This window comes from Chrysemys picta, chromosome 6, assembly GCF_011386835.1.
Source record: "Chrysemys picta bellii isolate R12L10 chromosome 6, ASM1138683v2, whole genome shotgun sequence".
NCBI lineage: Eukaryota > Metazoa > Chordata > Testudines > Emydidae > Chrysemys > Chrysemys picta.
In genome coordinates this window covers 39491500-39518647 of record NC_088796.1, presented here as the reverse complement: position 1 = coordinate 39518647, position 27148 = coordinate 39491500, and positions in this window count along the sequence as shown.

Below are 27148 nucleotides of genomic sequence, written 5' to 3'. Positions count from 1 at the left end.
TCAAGGTTTCCTTCTTGCTGATTTAAATAATTAATGTAGATGATTTCAACCATTTTGCTTTCAATCAATCCACCCTAGCTGAAGAAGCCTTTTCTCACAGTCCAAGTTCTCTGTCAGCACCACACACACACAGTTCAGACTGGCTCTTCTCTCCCCCATCCAGATAAGTTCCCCATCTTCCTCCACCTCTCAAGACTGTATACAAGACTGTATAGAAAATGTGATTTTTCTGCAAGACTGCCGAATTTTGTAGGCTGTTTCTCTTAATCCTTGCTACAATCTTCTCAAACAGTGGTAGAGCCTCTGCTAAAGATAAATCTAATATACGCAGGTACACTGGGAATGAACTTCAAATAATGGACAGAACTACTGCAAAATGCCATAATTCCTGAGACAAGGTGGGTGACATAATATCTTTAATTGGACCGACATCTGTTGGTGACAGAAAGACAAGCTTTCTAGTTTACTCAGAACTCTTCTTCAGCTACAATGGATTGACCTGAAGAAGAGCTCTTTGTAAGCTAAAAAACTGGTCTCTCTGTCCACAGTTGGTCCAACAAAATATATTACCCCATCCACCTTGGCTCTTTATTATCCTGCCACCAGCACAGCTACAACGCCACTGCATATATTATTTCATTATATCTGTGTAACAACTCCATTGGAAACTGTGCAAGTATGCAGATAATGTCATTACTGCTGCTATATTCTCTAACAATTTTAATATGTCAATAATTCAACTCCCTCCAGAACTTCGATGGTAAATTTCTGGATATAATCAACAGTTATGCATATTCAGATAAATGTTCTTATACCAGAAAATCTATCAAGAAATGTTAATGACTATTTTAATTGGCTTAACATAGCTGAATTAAGAAATTAAAGTTATTTATATTGGATGAATAGCATCCACTCTTGGGGAATATGTCTGTGTAACATAAAAAAAATCACCAGGTAATTACTGGCTTATTTGATTATTTTCTTTATTTTCATGGGAAGGTTTAAAAAACAAACTGATTTTAACTTCACATTATTCCAAATATACTGAGAGGTCTTGATTAAAGTAACATCAAAAACTACTGTATCCAACAAATTTGCATATTGGAGCTAATATCTACAGGTAAACATTTTTAAAAATGCCTAAGTGACTTAGGAGCCCAGGTCCTATTTTCAAAAAGAGACAGAATGGGACAGACATTTTTGCAAATTTCTCCCTACATCAAAGTTTGTGCTTATAATTTTGCAGACCCGTCTTTTTGCATATGCAAATAGTATTTGAATATGGCATGAAAATCCAATAATTAGCTGCCTAGCTACTCATTTTGTATGCACAGATGCAGGTTTTTGCTTGTGTGAATATGACCTTTTATATATACACACTGTATTAAATCTGACCATTTTAGTCACAAGTGGTGAAACATACTGTAATAGATTACTCTTACAGTTAACAAGTTAAAGTGCTTTAGGACATATACAGCAGCTAAACACTACTCCTGGAAAAGATTCCTTCCATAAGAAATCTTCTATTACTGAAGAGATGCACAGATGATCCAAGGAAGGGAGCTGGAGCTCCAATATGCTATACAGTTAGGCTCCTGTTAACACAAACCTGTTTATCATTAGAATTTTCTGTCAATACTACTGGAAAGCGATAGACAAATTCAATTGGAAAAAAAAACAGACTATTGTTTATGCATAACAGCCCCACTCTGCTTGCATGAAGATTAGCAATGGGCCAAATTCACTCCTAATACCGAGTTCAGTGGAGTTAAACTAGAGATAAAATTGACCCGTGTGTGTGTTGAATGAGGAATGCGTCCTGATATCGACTAGCAAGGCACTTCTTTGTTTTCAAGAAAGAGTCACGTTCCTGTGTATTTAAATAATTGTTCCTCACCTTCCCAGAAGTATTGGGATCTCAGTCTCTCTCAACATTACCTGTCTCTTGGGTCTCACATGCAAGAACTAATGTAAGAAGAAAGCTTGCTATTTAACCATCCCTTTGTTTCCTTAGGGCACATCTACACTGCATTCAGGAAGTGTGATTGCAGTACCTGTAGTCATACCCAAGCTAGCTCACTAAACATAGCAGTGAAGCCACAGCAGCACAGATGGCAGTACAGGCTAGTCACCCAGTATGTACTTGGGTCCCAGGTGGGCTTGCACATGGGAAGCTAGCCCATGCTGCCATGGCTTCACTGCTATTTTTAGCAAAGTAGTGTGAGTATGCCCTACAAATGCTGCAATCAGACCTCCCACTTGCAGTACAGATACACCCTTAGTCCAGGACTCTTACTGCTCATGAATAATAAGCTGGGCAAAACTTTTTGGGGAAACAAAAAACAAAACACCAAGCTACATTTCCCGGATTTAGAATTCGTGAAACTTATGGGGGAAATGTAGCATGTTATGCAAAAAAGTTTTACATTTGTGAAAAATGTTCACTTTGTGACCATCCTTGTATATCCTCACAGAAGCAACATGATCTGGAGCAGGGGTTCTCAGCCTCTCTCTTTCCGAGGCCCCCCCACCCACATCTGACCATGGCTGGCCTTAACACTTGGCATTTACAAATCATTTTAACACCTTAATAGGCTGAGGATACTGAGGCTCAAAGAGTTTAAATGCCAGATCCCAGGACTGGGAGCAGCGAAGTCTTGCATTTTAATGCTGCCTCAGACTCACTTTATGGCTTTGGTCAAGTCATTTAACCTTTCTGGCTTGGTTTGCTACCTGTAATAATAATACTGCTAACCTACCTCACAGGGCATTGACAATTAGATAACATTTGCAAACATTGTATTGATTTTTTTTTTTAAACAGTTGCATACACATCTGAGAGTGACATTATTGAACTCCATCTTTTGGTCTGTTTTAAATGTTGATGAGGTCTACTTGCTATTCCAACATGTAACTTCTTCTCCAACACAAGCACGCATAAGTACTGTAGCAGCTCCCAGAGCTCCTGCTTGGTTAGAGCAGTTTTTCCATTGCCCATCCCACAATTTAAAAAGTTTTCAGGATTTGGCTTAATAGTAATACAATAAAGATGTCTTACAAAACTTTCCTTTAGCTTTATTTGCCACACCAGTTACATAGCAATTGGCCATTCTGTTTCCTTCAGTTCAAGTCAGGTCACAAGTCATGCAAACATTAACTCAGAAAGACAAACCTTACATTGGTGACCTTTACATGCTCCATACCTACTAAGCTACTGGCAAACCATTTGGCCTCTTACTGCAATCTAAGAATTTTTCCAAGGTTATTCCCGACTTCAGAAAATTAAAGTAGTTATTAACCTACAGCACTATTCCTGCACCATCCATCTTACAAATGTCAGCTCTATTTTAGGTCACCTCACACATATCCCCCTCCGTGTGAAAATATATTGCATTCAGATTGGGATCAGTCAGTAATAACCTGTTCTGAATGTTACCTTACATTTCATCAGTTCAGCTGACTGCTGCATTTGAATTGCTTAAATGCTCTGTTAGCCAAGTTGTGTGATTCCATGGTCACCTATCAGCAGAGCAAGTGCACTGAAATTAGAAAATTTATGAGCACCTAGGAGTTTCAGCCACCATGTTGTAGAGGGATACAATTACTGAAGTTTTTTTGTTAAAAGATCTGTCAAACACACCTACTCCTCCTTCTGTCCACTACCTTAACATACCTCATCCATGAAGAGGCAGCATCCACAATTTGAGGATTTAGGAGTATATACAAAACCAGATGAGTCAAGTACTTATAATAATTAATTTTAATTTAAAATGATACATTTATATTATGGTAGCCCCTGGAAGCCATGATCAGGGCTCCAATGTGCTAAGCACTATACGAATTTACATTGGCACAGTCCCAGATCAACAGTCTGAAATAAACAGCACATGAAGTGGGGAAAGAAGGGGACAACTAAATATACATTTGTCTTCTAAATTTTATAATTATGTCTGTTATAAATATTGACAAGCTCCACCTGACTAAACCCAAACATTGTCTGATTTCCTGTAGACACGGCAAACAAGGGGAGATTGGGGAAGGAATTTAAAGAAAGTAGCAGGTTTACAGATCACATCAGGGAGGGCATTCCATGCTTATGGAAGAAGCATGGAAGAAAGTCCAAAAATGTTTTCAAGGAGAGTGGGTAAGCAAGCAGTTGAATTTGGTGTCACTGGTAGAAACAAACTTATACCAGCAACTACTACTCCATATGATCCATCTTATGAAGGGTTTTACACACATTCTGGAATCAAAACATACTACTTGAATCAATCTAACTGCAGAATCTATCAGAGCAAATATCTGGAGCGTCTTCAGTCACATAGGCTAAATGTGATGGCAATGAAGCTAAAAGCGAACATGGGGTCTCATCGTGTTTCACTAGGTGGTCTTTCCAACAAGCCAGTTTTCATGACTCATGCATTACCACAGCAGGGAATACCACTATCTATATTGATATATTTATACAGAAAGGAGTGAAAATTTGAGACTATTTTCATTGAACTTAAAGTGACTGTATTGACTAACATTGGACATATGACAAATCAAGTAAATTCATGATTTAAAAGGAGTTAGAATTGTTATATGAATTATAAGCATGAGAGAGAGAAAGAGAGAGAGAGAGACCAGACCTGTAAAATTGTTTCCTGATGACAACAAAAGTTACCCCGGTCCAAGGTCTAGCATTTACTCTCATTATTAGGCCTGTGCATGTGCCAAAGAAGCATTGCTTGGCTGAAGAAGCATGGACAATTGTGCAATCACAAATCATCATGGCTGGAAGTGGACGTTTAATACCAGTGGAAAGCTTGATTTCCCAGTTTCCAAAATAGCATAAAACATTTGCTTCTATTTCTGGTATGCCAAAGACCATACATTCTCACCATCATCATCATTTCACCTTCCTTCCTCTCTCTTCTCCCCCACCCCCCTTTTAATTCCAGTGTGATTTCGGCAGTCACTTTCACTATGGATAGAAATCAATTTCCATCATCTGAAATTTTGGAATTTCAGCTTTCAAATATTAGCTGCTGAAGTCATCAAGTCATAATTGAAAACTGGCATTTTTCCAGACAGTACCAGTAGCATTTTAACTATGGAAATTTACTAATTATTATGCCTGAAGTCACTTAGCTTTAACATAAACACATGCACAGAACAGATACTTTTACATCTATTTTTGCATGTAGGCTCAAAATGTATTGCCCAGAGGGACTATTCCTGCCCTCTTCTCCACACCTGTTGAGAACCCTCAGCAGCAGCAATGGAGTAGTTTCATTGTGCTAGGGCAGATAGGGAGAAGGATTTGGAGTGGACTGCACAGGAACACACCCACATGGGGCCTTGAACTCTCTGCCATCATGGACCCTTGCACAGCAGCACACATGGTGTGTTGTCCTAAGTAGATATTTCTGCCCTTCCCCTGTGGAGGGCGTACATGGTGGTTACAGTGTCTATATCAGATAGAAGTCTGCAGTAGCAGCTGCTCCACAGCCTATGGAAGAGGATTTCTTTCCCCTTGTTTCCTCATAACAAGCCAACGCCCAGAACAGCTTGTCATCTGGGCACTGAGTTGAAGATTTAGGCCCAACAGAATTTTGTTGCTAGACTTCAGGCTCATTGATTCTCATAAGCAGGAAGTTTATGAGTGAGAAGATGCAGTTTCTAGTAATACGAGGTTGTGTAAAGAAGCTGAATTTGGCAATGCCAGGCTTCATCTTTATAAAACTCAACTCTTCCAGCTAAAACTAGCGAGTACAGAATGAAGAGCTATCTATGTGTCCCAATAGAAGTGAAATAGTATCTGGAAACCCAGGCCATGCCGATTACAGGAGAGGTCAGCATGTCTGCTGCTCCTTAGCAGGTATTGCCAAAATATACATGCTTACTCCAAAATCCAACAGTGAGCCCACAGGCTTTGAGGAGTTTGCTTACTACTACCTTCAAAACTCCATGCAGTAGTTTTCTCCAGCTGTAGGCAGTGACTCAGCCTATTTTAGTCATGTGTTATAAAGGTAATTACAACTGACAACCTCTCCTAAAGCACTGCAATTGTAAAACTCAATTACAAGGCAGTTGGTTACAGCAAAGGCGCACTTCAGAATATCTGATTATGCTAGAACTACAAGCTCCAATGAGATAACAGCTATCGAGTCCCACTTAACAGCTATGGAATCCCACTTTGCTACATTCTCCTGAATGTCAGTTTGAAACTTTTAAGTGCCTATTTCTTAAACAAAAGTAAAAGGACATTTTTCTTTCAGCCATATGCCTATGATACATTATAAGGAGACACAGATCTAGCAAGGAGTTCTTGAGTGCCTCTGTATAACAAGAGTGTAGGTCTGGGGCAATTCTCTAATCACACAGAGTAACCTTGTACTTTCAAACATCAGAACCAAGAACAAGAATGAAGTCTCCATAAAAGAACACAGTGCATGTGCCGCCTCTGTCAACATGCTGCAATCAGCTCTGCCTCACAAAATGGCACCAGTTCTTGCAGAGAGCTGATGTAGGGTTACCATACGTCCGGTTTTTCCCAGACATGTCCGGCTTTTTGGCAATCAAACCCCCATCCGGGGGGAACTGCCAAAAATCCGAACATGTCCGGGAAAAATACCAGACGGGCACTTCCTCTCCCGCGGCTGCTCTGCTCCTCCCCGGACTCAGACTTCGGCTCTGTTTAAGAGCCAAGCTGCCCGAGCCAGCGCTATCGGCTTCGGGCAGCACCTGTGCCTCCGGACCCCGAGCCGCCGGCTGGGCACTTCCCTTCCTGGGCTCCAGCTGCTCTGCTCCGACAGCGCAGGGTCCGGAGGCACGGGGGCTGCCCGAAGCCCGAGCGCTACCGGCTTCATGGTTTGCCGGGCAGCCTCCAGACCCTGTGCCCCTGGATGGGCGCTTCCCCTCCCGGGCGCTTCCCCTCCCGGGCTCCAGCTGTGCTGGGGAAGCGCCAGCCAGGGGCGCAGGGTCTGGAGGCTGCCTGGCAAACCGTGAAGCCAGTAGCGCTTGGGCAGCCCTTTCCGCGTGGCTGGGAGGGAGGAGGGGGAGTTAGGGCGGGGACTTTGGGGAATGGGCAGGGAAAGGGTGGAGTTGGTCAGGGAAGGGGTGGAGTTGGGGCGGGGCCAGGGCCCCGTGGAGTGTCCTCTTTTTTTATTTTTTAAATATGGTAACCCTAGCTGATGTAACCCACACGTCTATACTGTAATAGTTGATACATACATACGTGTGAGTGTGGGTGTGAGTGTGAGTGAAGAAGAAAGTGAAGCAATGGAGGGGGGGGGGGCACGGATTTTTTGTTGAATCTTCTGTGCCTGCACACGTGCAGAGAGCAGGGCAGGGCACTTAGAAGGGCCCAGAGGCATTTAGAGATGGGTTCTGTGGAGGTTACCTAGCATGCTACATAGCTGTATCTGAAGCCGTGCAGAGGGTTCCCATTGAGGTCAAGCATTTCAGAAAGTTCCACACTCCACCATTTACGTGCTGATCTGATTGGAGTTCAGTGGGGAAAGGTTACACAGAACAATACACAGAAAACCAAGTCATAATAGTTACAGACATTGCATTCCAGCATTTCTGCTCTTTTCAAACATTACTGTAGTTAGTGTAACTCCATTGGGTTTGGATTAAGAAGTCTCATTTAAAAATGTTCTAGTTGACATTTCCTATTTTGTGGTGCTAAGATGTTTTTTCCAGTAAATCTCTGAAAAGTTTGTGAGATAAGGCTCATGCCATCTACATTAGACAATAGTATGTGTGTTCCCTGTATAGAGTAAACAAGATGTTGCTCCTATACAGATTTGTTTGTTGCGAAGCTTAACTGCATAAGACTCACCTGCTTCATATTCTATTACAAGAATTTTCCATGGCTTTCTGCAGTCTTGTGCTAAATGCATTGGAAAAGCATGTCAAACTTTAACAACTATACTTTCTTCATTGGTTATTGAATTTCCAGTTTTGAGTCCTTGCATTTCTCCTCTTTCGCAGACCCAGTTTAATATCAGCCCTTTGTCAATCATCTTTGATGCCAGACTTGATTAGTCTGCGGCTATGTATTACCAATTCCCAGTTTTCCATAAAAACAAACGCTCACTATGGCCTAGTCTTCACTTACCGGCTGGTCCGGCGGCACGCCATCGATGTTCTGGGATCGATTTATCGCGTCTGGTTAAGACGCGATAAATCGATCCCGGAAGTGCTCACAGTCGGCGCCGGTACTCCAGCTCGCCGAGAGGAGTACGCGGCGTCGACGGGGGGAGACTTCCGGCCGCGTCTGGACCACGGTAAGTTCGGACTAAGGTACTTCGAATTCAGCTACGTTATTAACGTAGCTGAATTTGCGTACCTTAGTCCGAAGTCCGGACTAAGTGGGGACCAGGCCTATGATGAGGAGTTCCAAGACAAAAGCTCTAGAAAAGACTAGCAGATCCTAGCATAACCAAAGGCACATTCTTATTATTTAGGATATTGTGAGTTGGGTTAAACCACATTGAAGCTACTTGTAAGGAACAGCTAAGCAGCCTGACCTAAGACAAAGGGAGTATAAGGCCCACCAGGAATTTTGCTCATGTGGGTGGAGGGCTCCATAGGGTGTTGGCTTTGGGTAAGAGGGTATGTTTTGGTGAATGGAGAAACAAGAGAAAGATACAGCATGAACAAGCAGCTGGAGCACCACCCCAGAAAAAGCCTAGGGAGGGAGATTTTGGGAGGTGCTGGCTGGGAAAGTTTTTGGTGCCAAGAGCAACAACATCCTCTCCTGTTTGGTTCCCTGTGTGTTCAGGAAAACAGGACTTTTTCATTCTTTGTAGATAAACAAGATTGCATCAAAAGTTACCAGGCTCCATCTTCAATTTCTCCTCCCAGGTGGAACAACCCACAGTGCCAGAGACTTTGATTCAGATGAAAAGAGGCAATAGAATTAGTGTTTTTGTCTGCAGCTGGCATCTCCTGCATCTATTTCACAAAAGGTAAAACCCATGAAAGCCAAGACACCATCATTTGTTTACTCTTCCTTCATCCATGCTTACTTGGGACATCTGAGTTATTACAGTGGTGTGAGGAATCCTTTAATATTTGTTCAGAAATCCTTTGTGGCATCTAAATGTGAACAGTGCCTATTAAACATATGCCCTATCTAATGGGGTCATATGCACACTTGCTATTTTCTTGCTAACTACAAAAGTTTTTAATATTCTTGATTTTTGGCAATACAAAATGCTGAAGTATAGCTAAGGAGTCGTAGTATTTTCTTAGTACCATACATTACAGTAATCTGGTTACAAAAATAAATTAACCTTATTCTAACCCAAAATCTTCTTCACCATATGGCATCCTGTTGATAATACAGATTCATATTAACTGAAGCAAGATCACATGTCTTTCATTCCCCTTATTGTACTGATAACAGTGCAGAATAGAATACTGGCCTAATGACAAGGAAGTAAATGGGTCTAATGTAGTCTCATAAAGCAGAGGTGTAATATGCTCAGGTTTGTCAACTTCCTTCAAATATATAGTGCCTTGCTTTCTTCAGTGAGATTCCATGAAATTCTATCTAATCTAAAAAACCCTCCAAATTATCCCTGTAAAACTTGCCTTTGGGAGGGGGAATCCTTCAGCATGCTAGTAAAATGTCTTTTCTAAGCAGACATACGTGGCACCCAAGGGAAGCCATTGGGCCTGATGCTCCTACCATTTACACTAGTATAAATCCATTCACATCAAATGACTCAAGGACTCAAAAGCGAGCTAATGCAAAAATTGAGGTTGCCTGTGCAATTCAGCACCCTTGTGTGCACGCATTATGAGACAGTCTTTAATTACATGATCACATACTATTTTTTCTACAGGACTCCTGCCTCAGTCAATGCACAGAATGAACCAGGGCTGGCTCTAACTTTTTTGCCGCCCCAGGCAAAAAAGAAGTGCGCCCCCCCCCCCCCCGCCGCGAGCACCGCCGTACATCCCCCTCCCCCGCGAGCGCCGCACAGCCGAACCCCCCCCCCGCACCGCCGAAATCCCCGCCCCCCCGAGCGCCACACCGCCCAAAGCCCCCACCCCATCCAAGCGCCATGCCACGCCAAGACCCAGCCCTCTCCTAGCGCCGTGCCGCACCAAGACCCCGCCCCCTCCGAGCGCCGCACGAAGCCCCGCGCGCCGCACGACCTGAAGCCCCGCCCCCTCCGAGTGCAGGGGAAACAAAAAAACCTCCTCCAGCGCTGCCCCGACGAACCAATAAATAAAATAAATAAATAAAAAACCGAGCGCCACCCCGCCCCAAGGTGCCGCCCCAAGCACGTGCTTGGTTAGCTGGTGCCTGGAGCCAGCCCTGGAATGAACTGTGCTCTAGTGATGACTCAAGGCTGTGCAGTGAAGAAAACTATTGTTTGTAGGAACCCTTCCTCATTTGTTGAGGAAGTTGGAAGGTGTGGAGTGAATGAAGCAGGGGAGTGAAGGAAGAGAAAGTATGGTTTTATGATTAAGGCAGTTGAATTCTGCCCTAGAGAACTGGCATCTACTCATGCCTAAAAGTTCCTATGTGGGCAAGTCATTCAAACCAAATTTTTCACATGTTGCCGCTAATTGTGACTGACCACTTAGAATTACAACTGATGTTGATGGAGGCTTACTTTGAATGTATAAAATGTTAAGTACTCTGGGGGAGGGGAGGGCAAATCAGGCCATAGGTATCTCAAACTGAGTATCCAAAATTAGTAGAGACATGGCATTAACCTCTGTGCCTCAGTTCCCCCATCTGTAAAATGGTATAATGCCATGGCACAGAGTGCACTCAGCATTGGTAGCATCTCCTCCTGACCGCTCTGGGGATTAGCTCTGGCCAAACATTGTGCCCTCCTCTGGCAGGGTCTCTCCTGTCATCCTCTCATCCTGCAGACCCCTCTCACTCCAGGAACTGAAGCCTCCTGTTTGTGACTCAGTCCTCTGGCTGGGTCACCATACGTATTCCCCTTCCAGAGGCGTATCAGTCTTTCCAGCCAGTCCACTGTCCCTTGGCTGGTCTATGCCACATCCTTGTCGGCTGGTAGGTGGAACCTGGATCCGGCCTCTACTCCAAGTTCCAGCTTAGGGGCCCTCTAATCGACACTCAAGGTCTGCACTCCTAATCCTTGCTACTTTTTCTGACGCTTCTCCTACCTTCCTGGCTTCCCCCTTCTCTGGGTTTGCCAGCCTCACAACTCCCTCCTCCCAGGGAATAACTGTAGACTACCCTCTATAGTCCTGAACACACCTCCCTGCAAGTGACTGCAGCCTACTTCCCTGCAGACCCCTTCTGTTGCCAGCTTCCTGGCTTATATAGGCTCCACCTGATCCCCCTCAGCTGGGTGCCATCAGCTTTTATGTCCCAGCCCTCAGTGGCTTCTCCTCCAGGTGAAGCCTGGGCAGTTAATAGGCCTACCTGACCACCTTAACCCCTTCTAGCTCTGTATGGAATGGACACCCCATCACATACCACCTCCTTTCACAGAGGTGGTGTGAAAATAAAATCATAAATGTGTGTGATGCACTCAAACACTATAGTGATGCGTGCCGTCGAAAAACCTGTGAGGAAGTTAATAATTCTGCATTCAGATCACATCTGAAGAGTATGCAGTAAAGACAATAATGAATAGCTGCTCATTCAGTGAGCAACATCCATCCTGTGCACTGAATGAGGCAGTGTCTTGTGAAAAAAACAGTACGTGACCAAGTAATTTAAGGCTGTATCATAATGTATGAGTACAAGGGGGCTCAATTAAGGTTGCACAGGCAACCTTAATTCAGTTTTTTCCTAACTTTTTAGTACTTGATTTTTCAATCTTAATGTTCTTTTTGTGCATAACTTCAGAGACAGACAAAAAGACAGAAAACAGTTCAGAAGAATCTTGTATTATCTTGCTATGGAAAATAATGAGTTTTACCATCTGTGCAGATATAGATAAGACTGGGGAATCAAATTCAGAGCTATGTTTAAGGCCATGTGTACTCAGGCAAGTATTACCAGTTATACGGGTATAGTTATGCTAGAATAACTTGCCATGCAGTATCGGAGTGCCGTTTTTGTGTAGATTAAATCCCTTCCCAATATAAGCTAAACCAAACAAAGCCATCTTATTAGGGTTGCCAGGCATCCCATTTTCGACCGGAACACTCGGTCAAATAGGGACCCTGGTGGCTCCGGTCAGCACCACCAACTGGGACCCCGCACCCTGAACCCTCTCCAAACCCCTTCTCTCTGCCCCAGCCTGGAGTCCACTCCCACACCCAAACTCCCTCCTGGAGCCCATGCCACGGCAGCACTCCCCCCCCCCCCAAACATCCTGTCCACCCTCCTGCACCCCAAATTCATCCCTGGCCCCACCCCAGAGCCCACCCCCCACCCTCCTGCCTCAGCCTGGAGCCCCTTTCTTTACCCCAAACCCCTCATCCCTGGCCCCACTCTAGAGTCCATACCCCCACTCAGAGCCTGCACTCCCTCCCACACTCCGAACCCCTCGGCCCGAGCCCCCTCCTGCACCCCAAACCCCTCATCCCTGGCACCACCTCAGAGCCCTCAGCCCCCTCCCACACCCCAACCCCCTCCCCCAACCCAGTGAAAGTGAGTTACGGTGGGTGAGAGCCAGCGATGGAGGGAGGGGGGATGGAGTGAGCAGGGGTGGAGCCTCAGAGAAGGCGAGGGCAGTGCCTCGGGGAAGGGGGGGCAGGGGTGTTTGATTTTGTGCAATTAGAAAGTTGGCAACCCTACATCTTATACCAAAATAAGAATAGTCACATGGGGTGTGGGGGAAGATTATAGTGGTATAACTATCGGATTCAAGTCACACTTCGTTGACACTGAAAAAAGTTTCATGTGTAGACAAGGTCTAAAAGTTTACAGTGAATCTAAACTGGTGTAATTTGGCCTTCTCCCCATCTAAATATGCATTTTTACAGCAACTTATTCTGCCTTAGGATAACAACAATACTTAGTTCTTATACAGCGGATGACAAAGACCTATAGCCACTGACCAACAAATAACTTGCCATGCCTCTTCCCCCCACCACCGCTCCACCCCCATAACCTTTTAATTTAGCCCACTGAGGATAAGTAAATGGGTGTTAAAACACATGCTGGGGGCTGAAAAGAGAAATGTGGCAAGAAAAGCAACTAACAGGAGGGTGTAAGAAGATTCTGACACTTTTTGCTGGCTCCTTGGTGTGTGAATTATACCAACTCAGAATCACTTACAGGTTGCTATGTGGATGTTAGATCTGAGCCCAAATGAGTGGAATAATTCTGCTGCCACTTCAGCTTTCCACCCCTTCACAGCTTAAGTAAAGAAACCTCGGATATTATAGGAAAGAAACAACCACCACCACCCACATTGTCGCCCCTCCCCCCCCACCACCACCACCAAAAAGAAAGTTAGGCTGTTGAACTGCCTAAAAATATCCCTTTAGCTTATTTCCCTCCTTCCGGATCCACCCTTCTAATAATAATCATGAGAATTTTATCACAGTCATTCTGCTCTCCCCCACACCTCACCACCCTTCTCTTCCCACAGGAAAGCAGGCAGAAACTGAGGCAAAAGCCCTATCCGTGATTACTTGGTTTACATCTGGAAAATCCCAACCTTCCCCTCCCCCAACACATTCACTTTTAAAACACTGCACTTATTCTGGGGAGGAAATCTTTCTGAGGTGGACATAAAAGGTGACTAAAGATGAAAGGGAGAAGCAGTGACATCACAGGAGACATGGGGTGAGGAAAAGCACAAAAGTTTCAATTTACCCCAGGCACTCAGCACATTGCAGGACTGGGCCCTCAGGGAGCCTTTAAAAAAAATACAAAGCAAAATAGTTTATTCTTTTCAATTCTGAAAATTTAATTTAAAAGTTCAGTGTAACAGCAACAACTCAAGGGTGATTCCTGTTCACTCATTTATCACCATATCCTGGGCAAATAAGTTCTTCAACCTCAGAGTTTATTTGCTATAAATCCCTCAGTCTCTGAGTTTATTCAGCCTTAACTGTGGTTATTACTCTAAACGGGAAGCACCTTCCAGTTATCATAAGCCATAAAGCTGCCAAAAGTGTGTACCCAGTTAAGGATATTATGTTAGCCCTACTTCAACCTTTCTTAGCCTAGTGTTTCTTTGATATCAATGATGATGAGCCCAGTGAGACTTGACAACATTGTATAGAAGTGAAATTGGGTGAAGGACATTTGAGTGGGGATAGGGGAGTGTTGAGTGAAAATATTTTAATGGTTATTAATTATTTGTATTGTGATAGTGGCTAAAGGCCCCAGACTCTGTACAAAGATGTTTGTTTCTCTCTCGCTATACACCTCCCATGCCCCACTATCCCTACAAGCTAAAATTGAAGTAGCCAGGTGCATCCGAGGGAAAACAATTTCATTTCTCTAAATCAGGAAAGCAAACAAAAATTGTAATATCAAATATAATCTCAAATTTGAAATGGTTAGACTTTCCTTGATGCCTCTGAGCTGAATACTACAGCAAATAGCATAGTGTTGTCTTTTTTCAAAGGGCACCAGGCAGAGGTTTTTCATTTTATTCATCCTTTATAACTTACTGCAATGATTCCACAAAGTCAGTCTACAGCCTTCACCCTTCCAAAAGAAGGGATGTGTTTTGGTTGTACTTGCTGATATTAAGGGGCTCTGTCTCTGTACAAGATGGTGATTTTATTAGTTCATTTTTCATTCTGTACCACAAGCTGCAATGTCATGTAGCCCTTGCAGAAATATATATATCGGTTTGGGTTTGGTTTTAAGTGCTGTCTTCACAAAAATTGTTCAAATATCTTATTTGACTTCATTTCAGCAACCTTGTCACTGCACTTTACACACATTTTCTAGTGTGCATGCATGAGTGGCACATCTCTCTCCAGTCTGTACTGCCATTAGCAGCTTAAACTGTAACAAAGCTCAGACTGAAAAAAGCCAATGTGAAAGTGTTTAAAAAAAAACCCAAGTGGCAAGACACAGCCAATTCTGCAGCTTCCAGTCACCTCAGCGCCACAAGTTGTTTGAGAGGAAAGTAGTAAAAAAAAGCTGTCCAGCTAACTGTGGACAGGTGTTCCCCTCTCACTAATACCCCACAGAATTGAGAGATGGAAAAGTTATCTAGTCAATTCCCCTGTCAATGTATGTTGTCCCCTTCTGTTCGTTTTCCAGTATTTTGCATTATTGCACTAGCGTCTCTTAGTGAAAACAGTCAAACACTTCTGCTTTTTCCCTCATCAGCCTTTCCAGCACTATGATCATTTCTATTACTGTTCCCTGAACACCCCTCTATTTGTCAAATTATTGAAAAAGAAAGTTAGAAGGGCCATATTACTCCTCCAGGAAATTGTGCAGATGTGCTTTGCAATGCATATCATGGTACAAGTCAGTGTAATGTAATATCCCATGTTTTAAAATCTATTTTCTGCGACAGGAAGGTTCTCCCAGAAATGGGGATTGAGGAGGGGAGGAGAGAAGGAAAGGAAGCATTCCATTATGGCAAGTTAAAACAAATGCCAGTGCTTATTTCAGAGTGTAAGACACTCCAGGTGTGTGCATAGCTCAGTGATTGTGTATCCAGCTCAAATAACCAAAGGTGAGTACAACTACATTTATTGTCAAAGCCCAGCATTCCAAGCAGTGCGAGAGACCTAACTTACACATCAAAGCCCCTTATTTATGAGACAGAGCTGCATAGTTAATGCATTCACTGCAATGTTAATTAGTTACCAGATCATTCAATAACCTTCAGTTTTAACAAAACAATTCTAAAACTACACTGTATGTAACTCACCAGCCAGCACAATCCCAGGTGGCTGCACATGGTGTAGCAAGCTCTCCTTTAGCACCCCCTGCTAACACCCATTCCACCCCTGGAGTCGTCTGCTTCTTCTTGAAACTCATCCCTCCAGCTGGATCACCTATAGGCTCACTACTTCCAGAGTAAACCAATAGTCCAACAAATAGTAATCCTTCAACTTTACGTTGGACCTTTGGTTCAAGTCTAGACACACAATTCCTTAACACTAGTACACGGGGAGGATTTCAGTAGCTCTAACCCCTTGCTGAGGGAGAGGCAGTATTCCACGCCACCTTCCTTGGCATTCTAGTAGAGGAACCCAGACCCTCCCCGTCCCCTGGGTTCCAGTCCAGGGACCTTTGTCTAGGCAGTCAAGGTCTGACCACACAGAACCCTTGCTACCTCCCAGGACCTTTTCTTACCTTGAGCTCTCTTGGGCCTTTGCCTCATCCTCTTTCCAGCATCATAGTGCATCAACTCCACTCCCATTAGGCCTCTTCCAAAGGCTCATTGCAGAGCTTCTGAGTCCTTTCTGTTATCCAGGGTCCAAATGGTTCTGCTGCAGGAGAGTTTTCTCCACTCCTCTCACTGGGAGCAGTCACTGACCATCTGGAGTTTTCTGCTCCCTGCAAGCCGCTCCACCAGCGCAGAGAGTCCTGGGCAGACTTAATTCCTGCCACTTCTTCCCAACTACCTTAGACTCTCTGTTGCAGAGACACCTTCCTTCAAAGGTGTGCTCACTTGCTCTCTCTGCCAGCCATCCCATTCAGTTCCTTCTCCCCAGCCAGTCCCCTATCCCTGAATAACAGCCAGAGATCTGCTTCCCTTCCTATTCAGGCCCTAAATGAGCCAGATTCAGCTCTTTTAACGCCTCTCTTCAGGTTTGACACTTACTGCAGGTGTGGCATGTGAGGCTGATTGCACCCACAAGCTCTCATTAACCCTTTCTGGCCCACTGTGGGCTGGCATACTCCATCCCAAACACCAGAAAGGGGAAATAGAGGTAAAACATGCTATTTATTTCTATCATGGCAGAAAACGTCCACTCCTGCTGCATTTAAGCATACGAGAAGCTTTAGGCTGCACATGCAGTCAGAGGGGAAGGTCATGTGAACAGAAGGGGCTAAAGCACTGTTTTCGGTACGGTGGTGTTCCTTTGCCACAGTGCATATGAATAGTGGAAAATAACTATTTCTACTTTTTGATGCATTTCTATTATTTTAGTGTGTTTATTTGTTTTGCAGTAACACCTAGGGACTAATCAGACCACATAAGCCTGTGAGCTCATTCATTAGCCCATGCTCCAAAAAACACCCTCTACCCATGAGATTCCAGTCCCTTTCTCTTCAGGCATTCGAGTTTTATTTCTTCAGAATAACTCAAGTTCAACACATCAGTCATGTCCCTTCCCCTTACTTGGGAGCTTCTACAGAGGCCTATCTACTCCTTACAGAATTACACTTCACAGACCATCTGCCTGGAGGCAAGGCAAACCTCCCTGCTCCTTTCTTCAGAACCTGCTCCATACAGGATTACACTCTGCAGGCCATCTGCCAGATAGTCATTTATAAAATAAGTTCTTTCCCCTAACCCAGTGACTGCTGTAGGAACCTCTCCCCAGCAACCAAGCTCTTGCTGGCTTTTGAGGACTAGGTAATCTTTAAACTACTACCTGATCCCTGGCCTCATGGGCTCAGCTAGGAGGCAGCTAATTGCTCACAGAACAGGCTGGGGCCCAATTCCCTTTAAAGAACCACCTGGCTTGTGACAGGGTTCATTATAATAAATAAAGAGACAAAAAGACAATCCATTCACCAAAGAGCTTGCAATCTAGGTTTTGACAAGATCCAGCAGATGAGAATTTGTGTGTGCGTGCTCTCTCTCCTCAAGGGACAGTGAAGGGGTGTCTCCTCATCATGCTGGTCTGTTTGAGGAACCAGGCTGCTCCCCAGAGTAAATTAGAGCAGCACCTCTAATTTATAGTAGTCCCCAGAGGACTATGGGTTGTTCCACAGTCAAGAGCAACTCAGAAACAGCTGTTGCAATCTGCATTACCACCTCACTTACGGCACCCCCAACATGGCCCTTCTCCCCTGCCATGTCCCCTGCACAGGATCTAGATTGGGGAATAGAAATCCTTCCAACAGATAGAGGAGACAAACAAACTGGGCTCCTCCTCCTTGCACAAATTAAGGGTAAAATAAGCACATACTCTTATAATCAGTCAATTATGTCAGCTCATCATCCACCATAGAACTGCTTCAGTAAAATTCAAAGTTATCAATGATCTGGCAATTAATTAATGTTTTGCACTCCTATCTCTGAGAGAATGTGCAATGCAGCAGGTCACTCTCACATTTGTAGCTTTTTCTGAATTGCAAAATATCTCCTTTCTGTCTCTCATGTTCCTTTAAAGAACAGATCAGACATCATCATTATGAATTATTTGCATTACAGTAGTGTCCAGCAGCCCCAGTGTACACACAGCGAGGGACAGTTCTCTCCACAGTTTCTGCTCTAAATAAAAAGGCAGACAAAGGGTGGTGGGAAATGATGCAACCTACAAGAAGATTAGAAAACTGAGGCAGAGAGATTAAACAGAACTCTTCTTAGAAGGGAAGCACAGAACACCCTGCATCACAGTCGCCAATGTTCACGCGGTAAATAAGCACCCCAACGTTCACAATAAGCCAAAAATCAAGCTAATCCCATTTCAAAATAAGGCGAAAACAAGCCAATCCCTAAGAATCCCAACACTTTGTGTGACTAGATCCGGGACTGCAATCTGGGACTGTGGTGGGCCCCCTGTGCACCCCTGATTCTCTCCCCTGCTTGTCTCCGCTTGCCGGGAGCCTATTAAAAAAAAAAGAAGCAACAAGCTACAAGCCTAAAACTAGCCAACAAGCAACTCACAAGCCAATTAAGCCAAAAACAAGCCCAATTTCTGTTGTTTTTTTTTCATGGGTTTGGCATATCTGCCCTGCATATATGTAGAAAGAAAGCAAAACAGTAGGTGGACAATATGAGGAGATGGAGGATGGCAGGACTAGAGGTATTTTTGTGGTGTTGTGCTACACAGATATAGATGCATGCCACATCAGGGAAAAGAATAATTATACTGCCATTTGCATGGCTGAATATTTACATTATACACATTCAGATATATGTATCTGCATTCAGCTGAATTAAATGATTGCATATTCAAATTAGCACACATACTGGATTCAAATAAATGCAGAAGTGTTAATCGGAATGTGCAGTCATATCAAGTCTCCATTTTTCATTCCTGATTTGGAAGCAGTGGCGTCTCTGCAATCAGTTACTTTGTTGGAAATGTGGTGTACAGCGTCAAGTCGTGTTGCTTGTTCTCGGAGAGAACTTGACATACTGAGTTCCAGACAGAGGTAAGGATCTGTCCATGTGGAGCAGCTTGCAGGAAGATGGTCTTTGGATCAGATTTTAAAATCCCAGGCCCTGCCTCAACTCAAATCACTGCTCAAATGGCCTACATGGTAGAAATGGGAACTAAAACCATAATCCCATTCCCTGCTTCTGAGACTCTTCCTAAATTAAGGGAACATTTACACCCTCCACTTTGCCTCCAGAGCTACAGCATAGGTTAAATGGGGTTGGAGGAGAGAGAATTTTGGGGAATGAGAAGGACCACAACCCAAGCAGGATGGGTGGTAGGGAGAGGCTGGCTGTGCTCCTAGAGCTGTAAGCTTCTGCATAGACACAGGGGGAAAAGGAAAGGAGCCTTTCACCTTTGGAAACCCCACTCCTTGCCCTCCTGGAGGTGTAGCAGTTGAAGTTGTACCTTGCTGGTGCCTTCAGCTGCTGCATGTTCCCTCCCTCTCACCTCTATGCATATTATCTATGGGCCAAAGGAAGGAATCTGAGAGGAATCATATAAAAGCCACTAATACAAGTGAGGAACACCTTCAGAAGCCACCACTTGGGAAGAACACGTACAGAGAAGGAGCCAGAGCCTCAGTAGACTAAAGTCTTGTTCTCCTCATTTCCTTGACAGTTTTGGAGCGATGGGGTATCAATGGTTTCCCACCCCTTGACCATACATTGGACTTGCTGCACTTCTCATGGATTCTGAGCCGCCCTGCACCCATACTATAAACTTGAAAGCAAGCAGAATAAATGCTCCCTCATCAACAAAAAATGGGAATCTGCATGTCTCATCAGGAGTTACTGCAAAAGTTATAGTGCTCAGTTCAACCCTATTGGCACTGTGGGTGTTAGTTGCAGTGGGGTCAGCTGTGTCCCATCTTACAGGTGCCTTGGCCACATCCACTCCTCAGCTGCTGGCTATGGGCCACCATCGCAATCTCCCTCCAGACAGGTTTTCTTTGTCAGTTGCAGCAGTGGAAGCCAGTGTAACTCAGGGCTGAATCAAGCCCACGGTCAGGGATAGCATTAGACTTGCTGGGGCCCAGGGCAGAAACTGAGGAGTGGCCCCCACCCTGCCTCCCACATTGGATTTCTGCAACATTTCTGAAGCCCGAGCCCGACTGCATGGGGCATTCTGTGATGTGGGACCCTGGGCAATTGCCCTGCTTGCTACCCCTGAATGCCAGCCCTGCCCATGGTGTAGATACAAATATGTTTAACATCTTCCATTCCTTAACATGACTGCAAAGCTCTGCAGAGGAGGCAGGACAGGGTTTCTTAAACAAATTTGAAAGTTAATTTCCTCCCAACCTCCTCTTCCTTTCCTTTTCTCTCCCTTTCCCTTTCCCTCCCCTCCCCCCCCCCCCCCCCCCCCCCGCCCAAGAAACAACAAACATGTTGCCTCTGATTAAATTCAGGGGGAAATTGTATGGCCTAACATCCTGAACTGTAAACAACAAAACAGGGAGAGAACCGGAGGCCCTTAGAACACTATAGTGGATAGGAACCACAAAGCAGATAAGCACCATAAAAATAAAATGTATTATTATTGTGCTAGAAGATGACTGCATTATATATTGAAAATGCAAAAACTGCATGTCATCTTTACAAGTGCCTTTGCCAGAAGCGTATGATTACTCTCATTTTAAAGTACTATCTACTTACTCATTATTCTAAGGAAACTATAAGGCATTAGTGATTTAAGTCATAGTAATGTGATGTTGATGTTATTACATAGGCACTTTTAGATACACTATACTAATGTAACACACAAATAATCCACAAGTTCAAGCATTAATATTTCTTTAATACATGTAAATTACCTTGATTTATTTTCTAAATTGAATTTAAAACTATTTAATACATATACAATTACTCTTTCTGAGACACAACTGACAAGGATAATAATAAGGAGAAAGTCACACACAGCCCTGGTAAAACTCACTCTATGGGGCGCTTACCAGGCTGCTGTGTTTGGGTCCCAATACACTAGGCTTGTGTGCTCTTAAGTTTCCCAAGGCCTGTTCTTGAAAGGTCCTGAATACCCTTAGCTCCCATAAGCCACATAAGAAGTTGAGCACCTTGCAGCAATGGGTCCATATTTGTTTCTCCTTAAAAATATAAGTATAGACTTTTGAGAAAGTCATAAGATTTTACTGTTTTACAGTCATTGCTATATTCAGTGACAGTGTAAGTCACAACAGAAGCACAGCATCTTGGGGGCATGACAGTGCTATACAAATGTTATTTAATATTCCAACTTCACTGGCAAACTAGGACTTAAAATGAAGATTACTTATCTTCTAGTAACTGGAGTTCTTTGAGATTTGGGTTCCTATGAGTATTCACTGTGGGTGCCCATGCACTCTGTGCCCCCAGGACCAGAAATGGTTCAATAGCAATGTCCATTACTCTATGCCTGCACCCTTTGGCTCCTCGTGCTCCCATCCAAGGGTATAAGGGGTAGCACAGACTGGCTGCCTCTTCAGGGATGAACATAGGATGGAACCTCAAAGATTGTTTATCTCTGTGAAGGACTTTGTATGGAGGATCTGCCATAAGGGCCCTAAGATCTCCTACTCTGCTAGTGGAGATAATCACCATCAGGAAGGCAACCTTCATAGATAGGTGTAAAAGGGAACAAGAGTCTAAGGGCCCAAATGGTGGGCTCATACGTGTGGAAAGGACAAGGTTCAGCTCCCAGGGAGGAGCAGATTTAGATGTCAGAGAGAATGTCCTTAAGATACTCTTTAGGGACTTCACAGTAGGGGGATGGGCAAACAATGAGCAGTTGTCCACCAGAGAATGGAAGGCATTAATAGTTGCCAAATAAACCCTTGGGCATTTATTGACAGGATAGACAGGCCAGCCATCTTCTATGAGAGAAGACATTCTAGGATGGGATTCCTCAACAGGTAAGTGGCATTACTGACACTACTGGGAAAATCACCTCCATTTGGTGGCATAGCACTTCCTTGTAGAGGGTCTCCTGATATTGTTAAGGAGGGACTGGACATCCTATGAATAGGCTCTCTCTATGCTCATTGTCCATCCAAAAGCCATGCCACCAAATGAAAGAATGCTGGTTTGGAATGGTCCATCCTGTTCTCATTCTGAGATAGTAGGTCTGGGAATGGTTGAAGGTGAATGCAAGGGCAGGAGGCACAATTGTCCTGGCCACCAGGGAGCTATCAGGATCACTAAGGTCCTGTCCAACTTGATTTTCCCAGGGTAGAAGGAGGATAGGAGGGAAGGGTACATCAGCGGGTCTGACCACTGTACCAGGAAGGTTACCCTTTGGAGTTGAGGCTTTGGATGGCTCTAGAGCAATATGTCAGGCAATTCTTGTTCCCCTGGGTTGTGAAAAGGTCCCAGAATGGGATAGCCCATTAATGAAAGAGGTTCTGCACTAGCAATGGGTGGAGTTCCCACTCAAGAGCCCTGTGAAAATGACTGCTGAGGCTCTTCCACTAAGGAGCTCATTACACCTGAAATATGTACTGCCAAAAAGGGTAATCTGGTGCCAGATGCACCAGTTCCAGAACTGGACTGCCTGTCTGCAGAGTGGGGCAGATCTCGCTCCTCCCTGTTTGCTTATCTAATAGGTCATATTGTCTGATCGGACCTGGATATGCATGGATTGAATAAGTCTTGCATGCCTTGTGAACTGCCTGAAGCGCAAGAAGATTCATATGCAGCCTGGACTCTTGTGGGGAAAACGTTGTGTCTGGTCATCTAGGTGCACTCCCCATCCCAATAGGGAGGTATCCATGATTAATGTTTTTGTATCTGATGTTGGAATAAAGGGGATCCCAAAACATACTTTGTCCCTGGCCTCCAAGCTGAGCGACATCAGCATGTTCTGAGGAGCGAGAACTTCTTGTCCAAGAACCCCTGCTTCGAACATAGACTGTCCTCAGCTAGACTTGGAAGCACCATAGATGCAGCCTTGTAAAAGGGGTAACATAGGTGCCTGCAGCCATGTGGTCTAGCAGGACCAGTCCATCATATGAGGACTGAGGGTGATGTGGTCCCTTGTTGTGAGAAATTGATCTTGAGGTAAGTAGGTCCTTGCCATGATCAAGTCTGATTTACTCCAATAAACTCTATAACTTGTGTGGAGGTTGAAGTGGACTTTTCTGAATTTATCTGATGTCCCAAAGCATGAAATAGTATGAGCGCCGAGGTGATTGCTGCTTGTACTTGCCGATACAAATGATCCGTTAGCAATCAATCATCTAGGTTGGGAAATACTGGGCTGCCTTGTCTGCAGGGGTGCACAGTCACCACTGAGAGGACTGTTGTAAAAACCCTCAGGGTTGTCGAGAAGCCAAAGGGGAACACACTGTATTGAAATTGTTCTGGGCCTCAGTGAAGCAGAATAATCTCCTGTGAGCTTGGTGAATGTACTAATGTCCTTCAGATTGAGGTCCACAAACCTGTCACCTTCATTTAGAGATTATCAAGGCCATCATCCTTAATGATATATACAAACATATATATATATATAAAGATCCAAGATGAGACTCCCTGAAAAGGGACCGGGAGGGGAGTTTTGATAGGGCGGGCAGGCAGGAACATGAGCATGTAGCTGATTGAGATGATATGCAAGACTCATTTGTCTGACATAATAAGGTGCCACACTGGGAGGAAACAGGCCATGGGTCCCCCAAAGAAGTTCAGGGAAACAGGTGGTATGGAGACTGTCTGACAAGCATCCCATCAAAATGCCTTCTTGTTAGGTGACTAGGACTGAAGTGGGGGCAGTGGTGCAGTGTGCTTGCCACGCTGGACCCTCTGTCATTTTCTAGGGGGCTCATAAGTCTTTTAGTGGAAAAAAGACTGAGATGGTGAGTGGTATCTAAGAGTAGGTGACCTGGAATATTTCCTACAGGATGCCAGGGTATAAATCCCCAAAGAGCAGAGGGTAGCACAAGAGTCCTTGAGAGTGTGCAATGACTCATTTGTCCTCTCCCTAAAAAAGATTTTTACTCTTGAAGGGGAGATCCTCTACTGTCCCCTGGACTTCCTTGGGGAACCCCAAGGCCTGCAGCCCTAAAGCCTGTCTCATAATCACTGAAGTATGTCCACTGCATCAAGAGATGCTTGGAGGGATGATCTTGTGGCCAGTTTTCCCTCATCCAAGATGGCTGGAATTGGGGCCTACATTCCTGAGGCAACTTATTATCAAATTCCAACAGCTTGTTGTAATTCATGAAGTCGTACTTGGACCTCAGTGACTGGTAATTCACCACGCTGATGGGTAGGGTAGCTGATGAAAAGTTCTTTCTGTTGAAGACATCTAGTCTCTTGGTGTCTTTGTCTGAAAGGGTAGACTAGGGATGGGGCAGCCTGCTTCACTCCATGACCACCTGTACCACTAAGGTGTTGGAATTAGGGTCGTAAAACAAATATTCCACTCCCTTGGGGGAAACAAAGTATTTCTTCTGGCTCCACTTCAGGGTCCAGGCACAAGTGGTATGTGTGTGCCAAATTGTTTTAGTGGGCTTCAGTATGGCATAGTTGATGGGGAGTTTATGGATAGGATTCTGAACTTACTCTAGTGGGATCTGAAGAGATTCAGTGATCCTTCCCAGGAGGTCCTGGTGCTGCCTGTAATTATCTAGTAACGAGGAAGAGGCTGCTGTCACTGCCTCATCTGGGGAGGATGATGAAAGCATTGCCAGTGGATCTGATGGTACCAGCTGTTCCTCCTCAACCAAGTGCTCCTGTGAAGACTTTGGTTCTTCTCTGGGAGGGGACCACCGTTGAGAATGATGTCTAGGGTCTTTGTATTTTGGTGCCTGAAAGTACAGTTCCATGGGCTCCAATAAGATTGATGGACAGGAGGTGGGCCTCATGGGTCTCTTGGCCAATAGTGCACATTGTGAGGGCTGACAGCTCCTAGTCTGGCTGTCAGGGAGGCTGTCAGTATGAGGTCATTTTTATCAGACAAGTAGGAGTTATCAGGCTTTAGTGGTGGAGCCGATGCATCCTGCCCTGAACAGGGACAGGAACTGGTGAATTACACACCAATGGTGTTGGAGCCTCCAGCTCACAGCTGGAGCTCAGAACCAGCAAATGCCATGGTGACTGTGTCTGGACATCTCTCAGTAGAATTGGGTTAGAGATGATCAAAGAGTCTGGATCCGTGACAATTGCCAGATCTTCAAGGAGAACATATCGAGGTTTCAGCAGAGTGCACCTGCAGTGCTATCTTGGAAGCAGTGGATTTCTGCTGGATTGGTGTTGCTGTTGCAGAGGCAGAACAGTCCTTCTGTCTCTGGGCAGTGTTGGGGTTGGTCTGACCCATTCAGTGCCAGGGCCGCCCGGGGGGGGGGGGGGGGGCAAGTGGCGCAAATTGCCCCCGACCCCACAGGGGCCCCCATGAGAATATAGTATTCTATAGTATTGCAACTTTTTTTAATGGAAGGGGCCCCTGAAATTGCTTTGCCCCAGGCCCCCTGAATCATCTGGGTGGCCCTGATCAGTGCACTGTTTTGGAATGCTAGCTGTTTCAATACCGTCAATACCGACCTCTGCTCCAGGAGCTCCGGATGCATGCGTTCCAGGCCACAGAGTCTCAGGCAGTGCCAGAGGAACCCTGTTTTTGGAGGGTCTGTGGGGTGATGTATTCATTTTCTTGTGAGGGTGTTTACCCCTGACATCTTCATGCCTCCATTTAGTAGACTCCTTGTGCCTGCTGGAGGATTCCAAGCTGGAGGGCTCATATGTTGGAGGGATGCTGTATGGAAACTAAGATAGAATAGACAGGGCGCTAGAGGGCCTTGGGTCTAAATAGGGCCTCATGGAGAGCTCCATAAAGCGTCTACAGATTCTGAGTTCCTGAGACTTCCTGGTACAAGGGGGAATGGCGCAGCAGCAGCCGCCACACCTTGAGGGGGTGTGTGCTTCCCAGAGGCAGTATAGGCAGCTCTTATGTGGGTCACTCACTGGGGAGACCTGGGGACAAGACAGGCAGGGTACGAAAATTAGAACTTTGGGCATAATAGATGTTCCAAGTGGTGGGGGAACTAAGGGTTGAGGAACCCCTGAACCCTAATCTAGCTAACTAGTACTATGGCTATCTAAATATCCAACAAACTATTTACAATTTATCTACCTAACTAAAGATCAAGGCCATGGACACCACAGAAGGGATCCATCCTGGTCCATGAATAGAGAAACTGAGAGATGGTCAGTCTGTGTTGCCCCTTATGCCCTTAGTTGGGAGTACAAGGAGGCAACGGATGCAGGTCTGGACCAATGGACACTGCAGTTGATGAATTTCTGGTCCCAGGCACACAGTGCATGCAGACTCACAGTGAATATCCATGGGGACCAGTACACAAAGAAGAACTGCCTAATAGCTGATGCAAAAGAAACTGTTTTAGAACTGTGTGTTTCTAGACCAGATATTATGAGTTTCTTGCTTGTCACTGTTATCTCAAATTAAGGTTTCTGATATTAGTTACCTAATTTTAAAGAGTCAGTTGGGTTACATTGCTTGTAATTCCTATAAGACTTGAGATATCAAGATACCAATATCTATTATTTCTTAAGTCTTATAGCTGATGTAAGAATGAATAGATAAACAATTTTATATAGCTAGAGAGTGGGGGAGGAGATGAATAACTAGTTCAAACAGTTAATTAAAACTGGTTTTGGACAAATGAAACCTTTCATAGCAAAAGTGTTAATTTTAAGTAATTTAATATACTATTGGGATCACAACTCCATTCTTCACAGGCTCAGAAAAAGCTGATCATTTTCAAATGAAAAAGCACGACTAAAACATCACAGCTTTCAAGATTTGAAATATAATTTATTTTTATATAAGATAAATGAAACTATTTGATCTTGTTGGCCTGAATATAATTAAATCTCTCAGCTAAAAGGTATCAATTTTTCGTACAAGATTTACCCTCCACAAGATAAATAGG